Source organism: Rhinopithecus bieti, unplaced genomic scaffold (assembly GCF_001698545.2).
Source record: "Rhinopithecus bieti isolate Rb0 unplaced genomic scaffold, ASM169854v2 scaffold_28121, whole genome shotgun sequence".
Classification (NCBI taxonomy): domain Eukaryota; kingdom Metazoa; phylum Chordata; class Mammalia; order Primates; family Cercopithecidae; genus Rhinopithecus; species Rhinopithecus bieti.
Genome location: NW_016813094.1, coordinates 1,540,065 through 1,557,849, shown reverse-complemented (window position 1 = coordinate 1,557,849; position 17,785 = coordinate 1,540,065). Strand labels below are relative to the sequence as shown.

Here is a 17,785-nt window from a genome sequence, read left to right as displayed (position 1 = left end):
AAAGATTTCTCAAAAGCTTCAGGCAGAGTTAGGGAAACAAAAAAGGTACAGCAAGTGAGGCATCCAGATACTTTAGCAATGTCAGAGACCTTTCTGCCCACAGATTGAAGAAAAAAAGGATAGGAAACATTTTTACAGTTCCTAAATGGGAACTCGAACTACTGGCGAAAGGGCTACCCAAGTAGTTGTGGAGAAAAGCAGCTGCAGACAAAAAGAAAGAAAGAAAGAAAAGAAAAAAGCATCCTCAAAGCAAAGGAGAATGGGGGATCTTCACTCTTGCCCTCCAGTCTCTTGTTGGTGCTGTCCCTGTGTTAAATCTAATCATAAACCATCCACCATCGGGTCCCTAGGGACAATAACGAAATGGGGTGACACCTGAGGTGATGAGAGCAAAAAATGGATAGGGCAAGCAAGTAAAAAAAATAACCACATAATTCATCTATGCTCAAATTTTCAAGGTTCACCATGAAGAAAAGACCAGTTTTCTATTATGGCTAAATTTTAACTTTTTTTAAAAAAATGTATGGGTACATTAAGAGTTGTATAGGCCGGGCACAGTGGATCACTCCTGTAATCCCAGCACTTTGGGAGGCTGAGGCGGGCAGATCACCTGAGGTCAGGAGTTTGAGACCAGCCTGGCCAACATGGTGAAACCCTGTCTCTACTAAAAAATCAAAAATTAGCCAGGCATGGTGGCACACATCTGTAGTCCCAGGTACTTGGAAGACTGAGGCAAGAGAGTCACTTGAACCCAGGAGGCGGAAGTTGCAGTGAGCCGTGATCATGCCACTGCATTCCAGCCTGGGTAACAGAGTGAGACTGTCAAAAAAAAAAAAAAAAAAAGAGTTGTATATGTTTATAGAATGTATGTGATGTTTTGACACAAGCATACAATGGGTAATGCTCAAATGAGGGTACTTGGGATAGCCATCACCTCAAACGTTTACCCTGACTTTGTGTCGGGAACATTCCGCATTCCATATTCACTCCTCTAGTTATTTTGAAATACACAACAGGGTCCGGCGAAGAGGCTCACGCCTGTAATCCCAGCACTTTGGGAGGCTGAGGCCGGCGGATCACGAGGTCAAGAAATTGAGACCATCCTGGCCAACATGGTGCTATCCCGTCTCTACTAAAAATACAAAATTAGCTGGGCGTGATGGTGCACGTCCGTAGCCCCAGCTACTCGGGAGTCTGAGGCAGGAGAGTAGCTTGAACCCGGGAGGCAGAGATTGCAGAGAGCCGAGATCGTGTCATTATACTCCACGCACTCCAGCCTGGTGACAGACCGAGACTCCATCAATAAAAAGAGAGAGAGAGAGAGAAAAAAAAAAAAAGAAAGGAAAGAAAGAACGAAAGAATGAAAGAAACACAATAAATTATTATTAACTGTTGTCACATTTAGCTACCAAAGTTGTCACATTTAGCTACCAAACACTAGATCTTATTCCTTCTGACTGTATTTTTATACACATCAATCATCCCCTCTTTAATCTCTCCTCCCCAGTACCCTTTAGAGCCTCTGGTAACCATCATTTTACTTTTTAACTTCCATGAGATCAAATTTGTAATGCCAATATATGAAGGAGAACATGCAATGTTTGTCTTTCTGTGTTTGGCTTATTTCCCTTAACATAATGTAACATCCTCCAGTTCCACTGAGGCTGTTGCAAATGACAGGAATTCATTCTTTTTATGGCTGAATAATATTCCATTGTGTATATATACCACATTTTCTTTATCTATTCATCCATTAATGGACACTTAGGTTGATTTCACATCTTGGCTACCATGAGTAGAGCTGCAATAAACACGGGAGTGCAAATATCTCTTTGATGCATTAATTTCATTTCTTTTGAATGTATTTGCAGCAATGGCATTGCTGGATCATATGGTAGTTCTATTTTTATTTTCTTAGGAAACTCCATACTGTTTTCCACAGTGGCAGAACAAATTTACATTCCCACCAACAGTCTATGAGCATTCCCCTTTCTCCATATACTTGCTGCCATCCAGTTTTGTTTGTTTGTTTTTGATAAAAGCCATTTTATCTGGAGTGAGATGATATTTTTGACTTGCATTTCTCTGATGATTAGGGAAGCTGAGCATTTTTTCATATACCTGTTGGCCATTCTTATCTTTTGAAAGATGTCTATTCAAATATGTTGCCCATTTTAAAATTAGATTCTTAGTTATTTTGTTATTGAGTTTTTGAGCTCCTTAAATATTCTGGCTGTTAATCTCATATCAGTTAATAGCTTGCAAATATTTTCTTCCATCTTGTTTCTGGATAGTTTCCTTTGCTGTACAGAAGCTTCTTAGCTAGATGTGATCCCATTTGCCCATTTTTGCCTTGGTTGCCTGTGCTTTCCAACTCTTACTCAAAAAGTCTTTGCCCAGACCAAGGTCCTGTAGCATTTCCCCAATGATTCCCTCTAGTAGTTTTGCTTCATCAGGTCTTAGATTTAACTCTTCAATAATTTTGAATTGATTCTGTATATGAGGAGCAATGGCAGTCTAGTTTGATTCTTGTGCCTGTGAATATCCAGTTTTCCCAGCACCATTTTTGAAGATACTGACTTTTCCCCAGTGGATGTTCTTGACACCTTTGTTGAAAATGAGTCGACTGTAAATGTGTAGATTTATTTCTTTGTCCTCTATTCTGTTCCATTGGTCTATGTGTCTGTTTTAATACCACTGCCATGCTATTTTGGCTACTATAGCACAGTATAATTCGAAGTCCGGTAATGTGATTCCTCCAGTCTTGTTCTTTTGGCTCAGGATGACTTTGGCAATTCTGGGTCTTCTGTGGTTCCATGTAAATTTTAGGATTTTTTTTTCTATATATGTGAAGAACATCATTAGTATTTTGATAGGTATCACATTGAATCTCTGCTTTAGGTAACATGGGCATTTTAGCAATAAGATTTTTCCAATCTGTGAAATATCTTTATCTGTTAAATATATTTTAAATATCTTTCTATGTTCTCTGTCCTCTTCAATTTTGTATGTCAATATTTTATAGTTTTCCTTGCTTCTTTCCTTGTCATTATGTTATATGTGATTTCGATAAAGGTGCTTTCTTGTGTGGATACTTGTTCAATTTGTTACTTCTGTGGGGTAGACAATCACTAGAGGGTTACATACGGCCATCTTGCTCCACCTCCTTGTGGTAACATTTTTATAAACTCATTTAATTGAACTATAAGTGGTGTAGAAAGCCTATTTCTAATTTTGCAAATTACTGGCTCCCCATGCCAGCTAATGCCTGTGCTTTGGAAGACAGAGCCACAATGTCAGTGGCATTGTTACTTTAAAACAAAATATACAGTAATTTGGGGGATTCGCATTACTTCATTTTTGTCAACTTAATAGGTATTGAATTTCATCTTTTAGTTATTTTATTTAATATATCCATCTGTAGGCCAGAATTAACTTCATAGCAAATAAATTTTATTTTATAAAACATTTGCTTATAAATAGAAATTTTAAAGAAACTACATATTATTTTTGATTTTGGTGCAATTTATTTTGAAAAGTATAACCCAGTGCCCAAAACGGGAAGACTATGTAAACTCAGGAGTATTTCATTTTCTTGGTTTTATGGTGGTAATACGTCAAAACATTTGTGTATATTTTTTTCCTGAAGCTCACAAAGATCACTAGATACAAAATGGCAAAACCAGTCTGGGAAAGCCAAAACAAAATAAGGAAATGGAGAGCTGACTCCTGTCCAACTTCTGTTCTATTAGTCATAATTTTTCCTATAGTATTATCCATTAGGATACTTCTAATTTGAACTAATGCTTCCTGAGTCTGCTCTTACCATGACATTTCTCATTAATAATGCACTCATCAAAAAACTTATATCTTTCCCATGTTTTAAAATTAAATTAGTGATAGCGGAAATCATTCTTTTTGAGAGGAGCATGTATGTGAGCTCAAATCCTGTTCAGCCCTCTCTTCCATCTCTCTGTAAATAAACATGTCCATACACTCATATTCTTGCTTTCTCATTTTGGACTTGTGATAGCAATACTTGCTAGTGATCAGTTTCCCTTTCCTTCCGAGGTTAAAGCAGATATTACTGATGCATGGGGAGTCTTTCTCATTGAATGGTGATACAACCAAAGAGTATTTTTAATCATTCATCTGCAGCCTGAATAAATTGATAGGTGTTTGCAAGAAAGTTGAGACCTATTGCTCTTCCCTTAGCTAGTTACTCATCATGGAATTTTGGGCTGAATCTTCAGATATAAATGGGAATTAAAATGCCTATTTTTAAAGAATGTGTTTATATTTTATAAGATGATGTATGAAAAATGTCTGATATTTTAAAGACACTTAGTAAATGTTAGCTTAGTTCCTACTTTCTCCTTCTACCATAAATATCAAGATATTCACTATTTCATTGTGTGCACACCATGTTGCTAATTTTTGTATGTTTAATATTCATATGCTCCAATTCATTACTTTTATATGTATTTTATTTAAATAAATTTATCAAAGTTAATATAACATTTCGTGTATGACTAATTTACCATACATATGTCTATGTTTAGTTCAACAGCTCAATTCAAAAAATATTTTTTGAGCACTTACTAATTATTGTTGCCTCTATGAGAGGTACAATGATGTTCAACGAAAACTTAGGTAGAATGACTGTGCTCCAAGAGTACGAAAATTGATGAAGAAGAAACAGATACATACATTAAACATATTTGAAATCTTTGTTGATATTCGCATTGTTTTAGAGGTATTTTAGAAAATTATCTTCCTTTACAGCAAATCTATTAAGGTTGCTCCCATCTAAGATTAAGTGTCACTAGTCTAGTCATATGCAAGCTAGAATAAAACCATGTAGACATTACAAGCACACTCAGGAGTTGCCTATTTTTGCAGTTTCTTCATGCAATCCAGGAGTGGTCCTGGGAACTTTAAATCTGGATCCTGTAGTTGTTACCCAAAGGTCAGATGGAGTCACAAACATTTTGTTTCTCCAACTTTCCAATTGTTATCTGTTATATCTGTCTGTCTCTGTTTCTCTCTCAAATGCATTTATTCATATGCATAGATCTTTCAAAATAGTACCAAGCCTACATAAGAAAACAAACACGTTTTAACTGCCTCATAACTCACAAGTTCACATAAGAGCAACAGAGTTAGCATAGTCTCATTGTTATGCAGCGCCATGGTAATTCCTCTCCTTCAGCTCCCCACCCTCCTTTTAAAACATGTTATTTCAGGTCTACCTGGAATAATAAATGGCTAATGCTAAACTGTATATCTTTTACAGCCTGCTACCTTAGCTACACTAAGACCAGGTGGAAGCTTTGAAATTACTTCTTATAAGTAATTGATTACATTTTCAGCCAAGGGTCATTCTTCTCCCCAGTTTCTCTATGGGAAAGAGACACTCATTTTCTTCTTCCAGTTATAAGAGCTTTTCAAGAAGGAACAAGTGATCGGTGATTTTGATTACTGTAGAGAAAACTAGTCAAATAAGGACTCAGAAGACACCATTGCATTTGTTAATTAGTAGGTCATTGGTGAATTGAGCTCTCAAAGGCTGTAGTTTCAGCAAATTTGTAGGAGGAAAAGTAACAAGAGTAAGTTGAGACTGGAAGAAAAAGCACTTCCAACAGTCCCTACCGCAGTGTGGAAGCTGGGAAGTCCATGCGTGGCGTTCGTCCGGAGCCGCTTTTCTAGGAGTGGGAGGGCAATAGGCGGGGCACGGGCGTGTCGGGGGGCGTTCCGCAGGTGCGACCAGGTAAATCTTGGTCTCTTCAGATTGACATCACCTGGCGCATGCCTAGTCGGTCTGCACCTTCCCGGGTCGCCGGCTGCATTTTCGCCCGCGCGGGAAAAGTTGGGGGGGGTGATGAAGAACCCGGAAGTGCACCATCTTGCCTCCGTTCATCCAAACAGGTAATAGTACTATTTTGATCATTTTGTCAGTGAAAAAATAGAAAGATTAAGAATGGAGATTGGGGAAACACTGGTTTAAAGGACTATATTTCAAGCTATCAAAATGAGAATGTTTACTATCCCTGACTAATAAGCCATTGCTAGAGAAAACAAAAACAAAAAATACCCAAGAACCTGAATTTGTAGAAAATTATTTTCGAGAGGCACTTTGTGTAGAAGCCAACTTCTTATCTGGGATGGTTAGATCACTAGTTTTTTTTGTTTCTGTTTTTTAAATTGTTGGAGACGGTGTACAAAATATTTATATGTTGGTCTGATTTGTGAGATGATCTTGTTCATGTGTCTAAACCATCACTGAACTACTACAGCTTGTTGGAATGTTCATCATACCTTAATCACTTCACTCTTAAGCTTGGAGGAAGGACTTCTTAAGCATCTGTGAGTGTATGGGGGCAGCCATGGCTTTAGAGGTGATAAGAACATGACCACTTCCATATTTCTGGCAATGTTCTAAAGGCTAATACCTGAGTTTGTTAAAAGAACACCACACGTTTCATATAATGGAGACCCCATGGTTCACCTCATCTCCACACTAGTTGCATTCCACACACTAAGGATTCCCCATGGAAAAGGCATGAAAGAAAACTGGCAACTCAAGGGAACTTTCTTTTCTTATATCAAAGATGGTAACAATATATCAGGCAGCAAGCCTCCTCTCTCATCTCTTTTATGGTTTTCTTCTAAACTTAACTCTAAAAGCCTCATTCATCAATGAGGCCAACTGAACCAACCACTCTTGCTTCTAAGCATTGCATAATGAGAGTTAGGGCTGGTTGAGGCAACACACTGACCATCAGTGAATGTGGGCTTCAGGGTCAGCTCACCTCAGTTAGAATCTTGCTCTGTTTCTTGCTAGGAGGGCACTGTCAAATCACATAACCTACAGAATCCTAAGTCTTCTCATCTGTAACATGGAGGGAATGGTAATATCTTTACCCTAGAGTTCCTGTGAAAAGTAAATGAGATAATTTCAGTGATTTACTTAGCATAGTCAATGGCACAGAGTAAACAATCAATTAAAAACTGTCAATATTGTCTGTCCTCTCATTTTTTTCTACCATCTTTATTAAAAATAAATTTATATACATTTTCCCAGTGTTCAGCAAAGCATAGCTTCTGTTTGATCACTGACTAATCATGAGTTCCTGGCTCAGATCACATGAAAATCAAGTCCTGAAATCTTTGGGGAAATCTACAGAAAAGCAAGGCTGGCCAAGATTATTAATAACCAGATGAACAATAGAAAAACATAGATATTTTGTGTGTCTATTATGTGTCTGTTTGTACTTTTGTTAGTTGCATTTCTAGAAACGGAAATTGCAAGAGTAACAATGAGAAGATATTAGCAGTATTATATACTAACAGATGAGGTGCTTTTGTCTATCTTTGCTTTCCAAACAAGACTATATGGAAAGAAAATCATTTCCTAGTATAGTCTATAAAATATTGTTACCTGGAATTTCTTCCCAAGGAAAAGTTACATCGTCAAATATAACTGAATAAAAATTTTGCTCTTTGTTCTTTTAGAAATTTAGAAAGCACATTATATTAAATACTCTTATAACTTTTTAAAATAGGAATTACTTGATTTTATCTAAAATTTACCCTAAAATGCTGAAATCTCATAGTACTAATGTTTTGTACAACTCACTCTGTAAAATGTTGGAGTAGTTTGAATTCACATTTCTTGTTCCATCTCTGGCTAAACACAGATAAATTTCTATTATAAATATAGAATACCTACGCTCCTGCTGAAAATTTGCATGACTGGAGTAGAAACTGACTGCAGTAGTAAAGATAGTGTTGAAAAAGACACACAGAATGAGATCTGATGAACTGTGCTTTGTACAGGTCAGTGGTCAGAACTATGGGAAAAGAGAACCTGTTGCAAAACTCTTATTTTTAAAAAATAAAATACAAATATACTCTGCATTCTACCTCAGGAAGTCTTTCATATTCTGCAAAATATGATTATGCTGTACAATATTTCTACAGTCTTCCTCTAAGAGAAGAGGTTTAGGAGGAGCTGAAGTCATATGCTAGCCCTTACAGCTCAGACTCCATCAGCGATGTCTGATGGACCATCAGCAATGTCTCCATGCTGTGCTATTACACTGCAATTTGACACTGCATTGTTGAAAAGAAAACAAATTATAAGACTGTGCTTTTAGAAAGCTGCATTTCTAGATAAAATCTCCCTTCATGTCTTTTGTTCTATAGTGATTGAAACATTTATAATATCAATTTTAAGCAAAAAGCTGTTGGTCATGATTTAGCACCAATTACAATTATGAATGCCCTATATGTGTTTCTTTCATCACTATGGTTTTTGAGATAGAAAATACTTTGAAACCTCAAGAAATTTAGTTGAACTTTTATTTTTCCACTAGTATATCATATTATAAAAGGCTGTTTTACTCTTCAAAATGTGAATATAGACTGTTCTCTTTTATAAAATAAGAGGAATTGATTTTTTCTGCTCCTATATTATTTATTCTTTTGATTTATTTGTTGTTACTCAAGTGAGTTTCAAAGATAAGAAATATAAGTTTTCTATCTTCTGCAACCTTATAGATGAGTAAAGGAAACAAACTTTTAATCAAAATAATTCCCAGAAGCTGGTGAAGTACCACAGTAAATGAATGTGCCAAGTGTCATGTATTGTGGTACCATGAAGGTTGAAGTAAGCTATTCTCCTTCGTATGGAAAGAAGCATAGAGTGAAGTAGACTAGGTTTGACCTAAGTTCGATCTTCACAGAAAAAATTACTAAAATGGGGCTTAGCAGGTGAATAGAACTCAAGTATTATAGGATATAAAAGGCAGAGAATCACAGAACCATGTGAACTGCACAGAAGCTTTACAGTTTTCACAATATAAACACTTGGAGCTATGCTAGGAAAAATCTTAAGTTTATAAAATGAAAAAATTAACTATATCTATATGCAATTAAGATGCCAGGTGGATGGTTCCAAGCTGACACATAGGTTTAAATTCTGGGAGTTCAGATAGTTTATTGCATCATTAACTCACCTGGAACACATAAATATTAGCTGATCTGGAACACTGAAGAAACAACTATTTTAATGAAAACAAGATATAATTTTGATAATGCTTTGTTTGAGGTGCTTGTGTGCATGAAGATGGACTATCTACTGGAGGAATTAGACATTTATTTAATTCTTAAGAAAGAGACACAGGCTATGGTGAAAAAATTGGAAGATATTATCTAATTTTTAACAAAAAATATTATAACTATTTTAAGGTAGGCACTTTTATAGGTTCTAGGAAAATATCTTGTGAACATGGTGACAGATTCCTTATATCCTTGGAGTTGCCAATCCATTGAATGAAAGGAAAAAAAGGTTTCCATGTGCGTAGTAGATCACGTTTTTCCAGATTATCCAATTTTAATGTTTCCTTCTATTTGAACTATTTTACCACTCAGTCAACTTATAGATATCTGATGGCAATGCAAAATAATTATTACTAATAGGTATACAAAATTCTGCCCATTGGAAATTCAATTGACTTCCTTCCACCCCATGTAAAATCCTTCATTGCCTCCATTTACATAGTCGTTTGAATTCCTGAATTGTAAATGTATCTGTTCTTTGAATTCTCCATCTCATTGGTTAAAACATCATCTCAATAATTAGGTAAATGAAATATTTAATATATTTTTTATTTTATATCTGTACAAATCCTTCCATAGAAAATAATCCTAATGTAGAGATTATAGAAATTCAGCATGCATTTACAATACAATGAACGCTTTGAAAGGAACTACAAGTCTAACTGGAAAGTCTACCACAGGTACATTAGGCCATTTCCTCCCAATGAGGCAATACAAAGCCTAGGGCCAGAAGGTTTAGTAGCAATTAGCCAGCTGAATAAATGGAATTTTAAAACAGAAGAAACAAAGTTCAAGGAGCTGGAGGCAAATAAAGGAGTTGCTGAATTTAAAGATAGGATTCCATTATATTTGGATAAAAGAAAGAGGGAGAGCTTAAAATACAAAAAGGCAGTCAGGGCTAAAATCAGAAGCTCTTCCAAGAGTATCTACTTTCTCTCAAGGACAACTAAATGATTGTATTAGTCTGTTCTTGTACTGCTATAAAGAAATACCTGAGACTGGATCATTTATAAAGAAAAGAGGCTTAATTGACTCACAGTTCCACAGAATGTACAAGAAGAATAATGCTGGCATCTGCTCAGCTCAGGGGGAGGCCTCAGGAAACTAACAATCGTGTTAGAAGGGGAGGGAGAAGGGGAAACACACACATCACAGGGCCGGAATAGGAGTAAGAGAGAAGAGAGGAAGTGGTACACATTTTTAAACAATGAGATATCATGAGATTTGACTCGCTATCATGAGAACAGCACCAAATGCATGGTGCTAAACCATTCATGAGGAACTGCTCTCATTATCCAATCACCTCTCACCAGACCCCATCTCCAACACTGGGGATTACAATTTGACATGAGATTTGGTAGGGACACAGATCCAAATCATATCATTTCACACCTGACTCTTCTCAAATCTCATGTTCTACTCACATTTCAAGACTAATCATGCTTTCCCAACAGATCCCCAAAGTCTTAACTGATTCCACCACTAACTCAAAAGTCCACAGTCCAAAGTGTCCTCTGAAACAAGGCTAGTCTCTTTCTCCTATGAGTCTATAAAATCAAAAACAAGTTGATTACTTCCAACATACATTTAAAGTATAAACATTGGGTAAATATTTCCAATCCAAAAAGGAGAAATCAGCCAAAACAAAGGAGCTATTGGCCCCATGCAAGTCCAAAACCCAGCAGGGCAGTCATTAAATCTTAAAGCTCAAAAATAACCTCCTTTGATTTCATGTCTCACATCCAGGGCACACTGATGCAAGTGGTGGGCTCCCAAGACATTGGGCAGCTCCGTCGCTTTGCAGGGTTTATCCCCTGTTACTGCTCTCATGGGCTGATGTTGAGTGTCTCTGGTTTTTCTATGCACATGGTGCAAGCTGCTACTGGATCTACCATTCCAGGGTCTGAAGGATGACAGTCCCCTTCTCACAGCTCCACTAGGCAGTGCCCCAGTGAGGACTCTGGGTGGGGGGCTCCAACTCCACATTTCCCCTGCACACTGCTCTAATAGAGGTTCTCTATGAGGGCTCCGCCGCTGCAGCAGGCTTCTCTCTGGACATCCTGGCTTTTCCATACATCCTTTGAAATCAAGATGGAGGCCCCCAAACCTCAGCTCCTTCATTCTGCATACCTACAGGCTTACCACCATGTGGAAGCCTCCAAGGGTTATGGCTTGAACCCTCTGAAGTAAAGGCCTGAGCTGTACCTGAGCCCCTTTGACCCATGGCTGGAACTGGAGTGGCTAAAATACAGGGAGCAGTGTCCCTAGGCTGCACAGGAGAGTAGGGACCTGGGTCTGGCCATGAAACCATTATTCTCTCCTAGGCCTCCTGGCCTGGGATGAAAGGGGCTGCCACAAACTTCTTGGAAATGCCCTCAAGCCCTGTTTCCCATCAATCATCTTGGCCATTATCTCTTTCCTCTCTACTTACTCAAATTTTTGCATCTGGCTTGAATTCCTCCCCTTAAAATGGGCTTTTCTTTTCTACCACATGACCAGGCTGTAAATTTTTCCTAACTTTTACACTCTGTTTCTCTTAAATGTAAGCTCCAATTTCAGGTCATTTATTTGTTCATGTGTATGAGCTTAGGTTGTTAGAGGCAGCCAGGCTACCTCTTGAATGTTTTGTTGCTCAGAAATTTCTTCCACTAGGTACCCTAAATCACCACTCTGAAGTTTGACGTTCCATGGATCCCTAGGGCAGGGGCATGGTGCAGCCAGTTTCTTTGCTAAGGCATAACAAAAGTGACCTTTGCTCCAGGTCACAAATAGTTTTTAATTTCCATCTGAGACCTCTTCAGCCTAGCCTTTGCTGTCTGTATCACTATCAACATTTTGTTCACAACCATTTAGCCAGTCTCCAGGAAGTTCCAAACTTTCTCTCATTCTCCTGTCTTCTTCTGAGCCCTCCAAACCCTTCCAGCCTCTGCCTTTTACCCAGTTCCAAAGTCACTTACATGTTTCAGGTATTTTTACAGCAATGCCCCACTCCTTAATACAAATGTTCTGCATTAGTCTGTTCTTGTACTGCTATAAAGAAATACCTTAGCCTAGGTATTTTGTAAAGAAAATAGGTTGTCTGGGCATGGTGGCTCATGCCTGTAATGCTAGCACTTTACAAAGCTGAGGGGTCGGATTATGAACTCAAGAGATCAAGACCATCCTGGCCAACATGGCGAAACCCCGTCTCTTCTAAAAATACAAAAATTAGCTGGGCATAGTGGTGCACGCTTATAGTCTCAGTTACTCGGGAGGCTGAGGCAAGAGAATCACTTGAACCCGGCAGGCAGAGGTTGCAGTGAGCCAAGATCGTGCCACTGCACTCCAGCCTGGGTAAGACAGAGTGAGACTCCGTCTCAAAAAAAAAAAAAAAAAAAAAAAAGAGAAAGAAAATATGTTTAATTGGCCCACAGTTCTGCAGGCTGTACAGGAAGCATGATGCTGACATCAGCTCGGCTCCTGGAGAGGCCTCAGGAAACTTACACCTATGGGGGATGGTGAAGGGGAAGAACACACACACACACACACACACATATATATAAAACTACATTTCTATAGGTAAAAGAGCTCATTTACACACACACATTTCTCGATGGTGACAGAAAAATACATTTAATGGTGGCAAGGTGGAACCTGACAACTGATTAGGAATAAGTAGAGAAGAAGCATTTTTTAACATATTTATAATAATAGCATCTTGAACACAGGGCTCAATTCATACATGTTAAATGAGTGAGTGTGGGATGAAGAATCCAAAATGACGGCTAGAATTCTAGATTAGTCAACTGGGTGACAGGCAGTGCTATTTATTAAGAAAGAGTTTGTCAAATGAGAAAGAGTCTTAAATATGTTTGAATGTTGATAATCACCAATAAAAAGAAAAGTTAAATAATAAAGAAAAATTATAAGTAATATTCAGTAGGCAATCTAATATCAATTTATTCTCCCCTCTGAGTGAACATTTACTTGTTGCTATTATACGTATAAAGAACTATAATGGCAGCATTATTAGAAGGAATTCCAATTACCAAAGTAAGTTACCTCTGGATTATTTTCAAGTTAAAGTCTCTTGACATTCCAATACTTATAAGGAGGTTTTATCCAAGCACTGATTTTGTGTATCATTGGGATGAGATCACAGCTTTGGAATTTTTCTCTTTTAATTTCTAACCTCCTAACATGTGCTACTTTCATCAAATACCTAATACCCAGATAATTCGTATATATCCATTTTCACCAACAGCTACATAATTCTTGTCCCAATAACATGGTCCCCACAAACGTAATTCAAAATCCTTTACAGTTCATGAATTAATATTTCAACAAATATGGGCTTGTTTTGTTGTTTAAGAAACAACAAAAAGTCAACTCACCCTTGTTTTCATTGAGATAAATTTATTACTTATATGTTGCTTTCTTCCAAAAAGATTTAGGTGATGTAAAAAATATATGCATACAAGACAACTGCTAATATATAATGCTTATAACTAATGCTATGAAAATAATGGGGAACCCTACAGACCACCATATATGCCTATACAGTTTCTGTAATTGAATGTTCAATTGAGCTCTCAGCTTAGATAGAGACAAACTATAACAGTGGTTTCATATACTTTTCATTGTCAAATAAAATAAAAGATCAGTTCCTCAGGATCATTAGTATTATTTCTTAGAAGTGAATTTTAAAAGGAATTTGTCATTTGGAACCCTATTCAATGTATACTGAACATAACAGATAATGCAATTAAAACTACTTTTGCAGTAGAATGCATAATTCTTTTCAAAGTCAAATAAAATAAAATATTCAAATAAAATGGTGAATGTTGAATTTAACCTGGGCCCTGTGCTCATAGAAGATGGTTATGGTTAGGACATCTCCCTATTCCTAGAACCACTTTTTTTATTTTTATTTTTATTTTTTTTTAATTCTGGAAGAAAACCAACTGCAAAAGAACCACCCTTCCCTATGTTATTCATTGTCTCTTCTTTTTCACCGCTCCAGGAAGACTCGCAGATGTCTTTTTTGTTCACCTGCCTCTATAAAATCCAAGATATCCTTCTTTTTATTTGAAATCTTTCTCATTATGATCATCCTTCCTATGCAACAGCCTGAATAAAATAATCTTAATCATGCAGTGCATGCTGTCCTTCAAGTTACTTTGAGGCTGCGTGGGAATTGGGAGTATAACATTCGAGCATTACTGTTTTCAGGGTCTCAATTTTAGTCACTTTCCTAACTCTTTTTTCTTATTTAAATATAGTTTAGACAATATGTGAGATAACTAATTCCTAATAATTTTGAAAAGTTTAATTTTTATACATTTATTTTATGAATATCCAGACTTCAAGCATTCCCAAAGCTTAATGTTTTTTACCTATATGTATTAATTATTCTAAATCAGAGAGAATAACAGTTTTATGAAGATGAATGAATAATCAGGTAAAACTGAAGATAGAAAAGAAGAAAAAGAATAAAAGAATAGCTTCAAGGTTTTTATTCTCTTCAGATCTTTAGTGTTGATAGCTAATTGTTTTCAGAATCTCTCATCTATGTGCTAACATTTTCTAATAGCTATTTCCACAGAAATGAGTTCATTATGACATTTCTATTTGCATATTCTGGTTTAATTGCTTGCACTATCGGTCCTTTTCTGGTGATAACGGAATATAAAACAAGAAACTCCGCTCTTAAACATTTATATATTTGAGTGCTGGCACATCCTGTTCTTAGGTACAACTTTCAATTCCCTTCTTTACTTCATTGTCCAATTTACATATTTTAAGCACTGTTCTTCCCTCCAGAAAATATCAAAGATTTCCTTCACTTTGTTTCCTTCCAATCCGAAACTAAAATGAACTGTTCTGGAAAACACAGACAATACTCTTTTCACATGAGAGACGCTCTGGGCTTTTCCATCTGAACTGGCCTTCTGCTAAAGTGCCTTAAGAAGAACCTCTGCAGAGTTCATACTAAGCAGTCCCCACACTTTCTGCCCATCCAACCTCCAATCTGAATCCCAAATATTTGATAATCACTCACAAGATTTTTCATGGCAACCATATAAGAGAAGTGAATACAATTACACCATTGTACAACATAAAAGATTTTATTTACTTACCATTATAGAAATTAATTTGTGACCAATAATTGAAATTTCAGTTAGAATGAGAATAAACATTTTACGCTTATTAGAATTACTATTATTACTATAAATTCACATTTTTTATATATATATGTATATATATATATTTTTTTTTGAGACGGAGTCACGCTTTGTCGCCGAGGCTGGAGTGCAGTGGCGCGATCTCACTCACTGCAAGCTCCACCTTCCGGGTTCAGGCCATTCTCCTGCCTCAGCCTACCGAGTAGCTGGGACTACAGGCGCCCGCCACCGCACCCGGCTAATTTTTTTGTATGTTTTTAGTAGAGATGGGGTTTCACCATGTTAGCCAGGACGGTCTAGATCTCCTCATCTTGTGATCCACCCGCCTCGGCCTCCCAAAAGGCTGGGATTACAGGCCCGAGCCACTGCGCCCAGCCTATTATTCTCACATTTTATTGTAGGAAAGCAGATTTGTTTCACATAAGACATGGTGAATTTTATTTGCTGGGATCAAAGGAGACATCACTTCTGTTTCCTCTTAACACAGAGTCATTGTTTTGCTGTCACAGTGACTGTAGGTACTGTAAATGATCCACAAACAGCTTTGAAAGAAAAATAAAATATATAAGTCACACATTATATTATCTTTAAAGGTTTCTTTCCTTTCATATTACAACTAGGTCTCAAGAGCAGCATTCCTGCATTGTTTAGTCATATTGTAAATGACAATGCAGAAAAAAAGGAGGTGTAGAAAAGGGGATACAAATTTTAGCAAAAGATTAAAAATCCAAGCATGTACAACATATCATGTAATTATCTTGATGAAAACTGGCATACATTTCATATAAACATTTCATTAAAATGCTAAAAAAATGCAAAAATATATTCTCCTTCCCAGCTGAAGTTATTTTTATTAACTACTTCATCGTATGCAGATACTCATTTTAGGTCTAATGTTTACGTGTCAAGTTGCTAGTCAAGTAGGAATATTCTTGGGCATAATACATCATTACAACCTTACAACTATTTAGTTAATTTTGAGTTTATCATAACCTTGATGTTCATAGTAATTTCAGAGGGAGTATTTGAAACATCAGATAGTTGCCAATTATAAGTAACACTTTTAGAAAACAATTTTTATTAAAGTCAAATTAGATGCTTATGCTGATAACTTACTCTTAAGTTGTTCATAGTTAATCTCACTAGAAAGTATTACATAGGATGCCAAAAATTTGAAGGAAAAAAATTATATGTAGTTAGTACAATGACCTGAACGAAAGAGGGAAAGACTATTGTGAATATAAACTGTCATTAAAGAATCCGTCTATTGATGGACTTATTGCTAATTTTAAAACTTAAGAATAAAAAAAGACCCCAATAAAACTACTGAAAAACAACAGTGCCTGAAAATATAAGCAGTCCCCTTATTTTACTTAGATAAACTGAAATTAGAAAAACTTATCCCCATATATACCTTGATTTAGATTTTCCAGCAAGAGTGATTAAGCTATTTTTATTTTTTTTTTGACAGAAAATGGGTAAAAGTGAAGAAGTCTTTAAGAAGTCTTGGAAAGCAATCATCATCTCTCTGTTGAGTCTGCTCGGATGTCTCACAATGGTAAATGCACATTCCCTTTGACCGGTATTCTCATTTTTTTACAGAAATAAAATAGGCAGTTAATTAATAAGCTTCTCAAAAATATTGTTTGTGTAAAAAAAACAAAAAAAACTGATCAGTATCATCAGTGGGCATACAGTTAGATAAATATACTATATCTATTTATAAAAGTACTTTGAAGAATTTAAATAAGTTAGACCAAACATGTAAGAAATGAAAGAGTTTTTATTTATTTAATAATATTTATTTATTTATTATAACTGAAAAATTAAATAATACGAATCCTGTATTCACTATTTATAAGAAAATCAATTTGTAGGGGTGTGTGTATATGTAAACAGAGAAAGAGAAAGTAGATAAAATCTCTACTTTGAATTCAAGTGTTAAAATGTGACTTTAATATGTTTTATGTAATTAAATTGAATATTTATTTTGTTAATTGGTGGGAATTTAATTTCAGTGAAACTGGGAGTTTATCAGTCAATTTGTCCTAATCCATCTCTCCCCAGGTGTTCTGTCTAAATCTGGGACTAAGGCACTGATGAAGAGTGTAACTCTTGTTCCTCAGAATCTGTCTGTGTTGGAATATGCAAGGATTTATTCATCATTACATGATCTATTGTCACTTCAGACAGTTGAAATGTGTGGTTCCCTTGGCTGTGAGTGCAAAGCTCTTTATAAGTAAACGACCTTTCAGTACAGAGTTAGAAGGATGCACATGAAGCAAAGTTAGCCATGTTGCACATGGCCAGGTGTCACTCCCTTCCCAGCATTCAAGAACAAAATGAGAGTAAAGATATAAAATCACTCTTTGATACTGAAATGGGAAAAGTTCCCTTATCCACCTCACAGGGCACGCGATGGGAGTGGGTTCCTTCTCCAGTGCCCCACTGCTCACACCTCTAGGAGAGCATACACACAGGCAGGTTGCGGAGCGCTG

At 36.5% G+C, this 17,785-nt stretch overlaps 1 long non-coding RNA gene across 1 annotated transcript; it reads left to right on the top strand.

Annotated features, from left to right (window-relative positions):
- The first annotated feature begins 5,889 nt into the window (after window positions 1-5,889).
- Window positions 5,890-17,579, top strand: LOC108512398 (uncharacterized). Its single transcript, XR_001880592.1, has 4 exons — window positions 5,890-5,928; window positions 7,724-7,839; window positions 16,759-16,845; window positions 17,355-17,579. It is a non-coding gene; the product is annotated as an uncharacterized LOC108512398 (long non-coding RNA).
- Window positions 17,580-17,785: the final 206 nt, after the last annotated feature.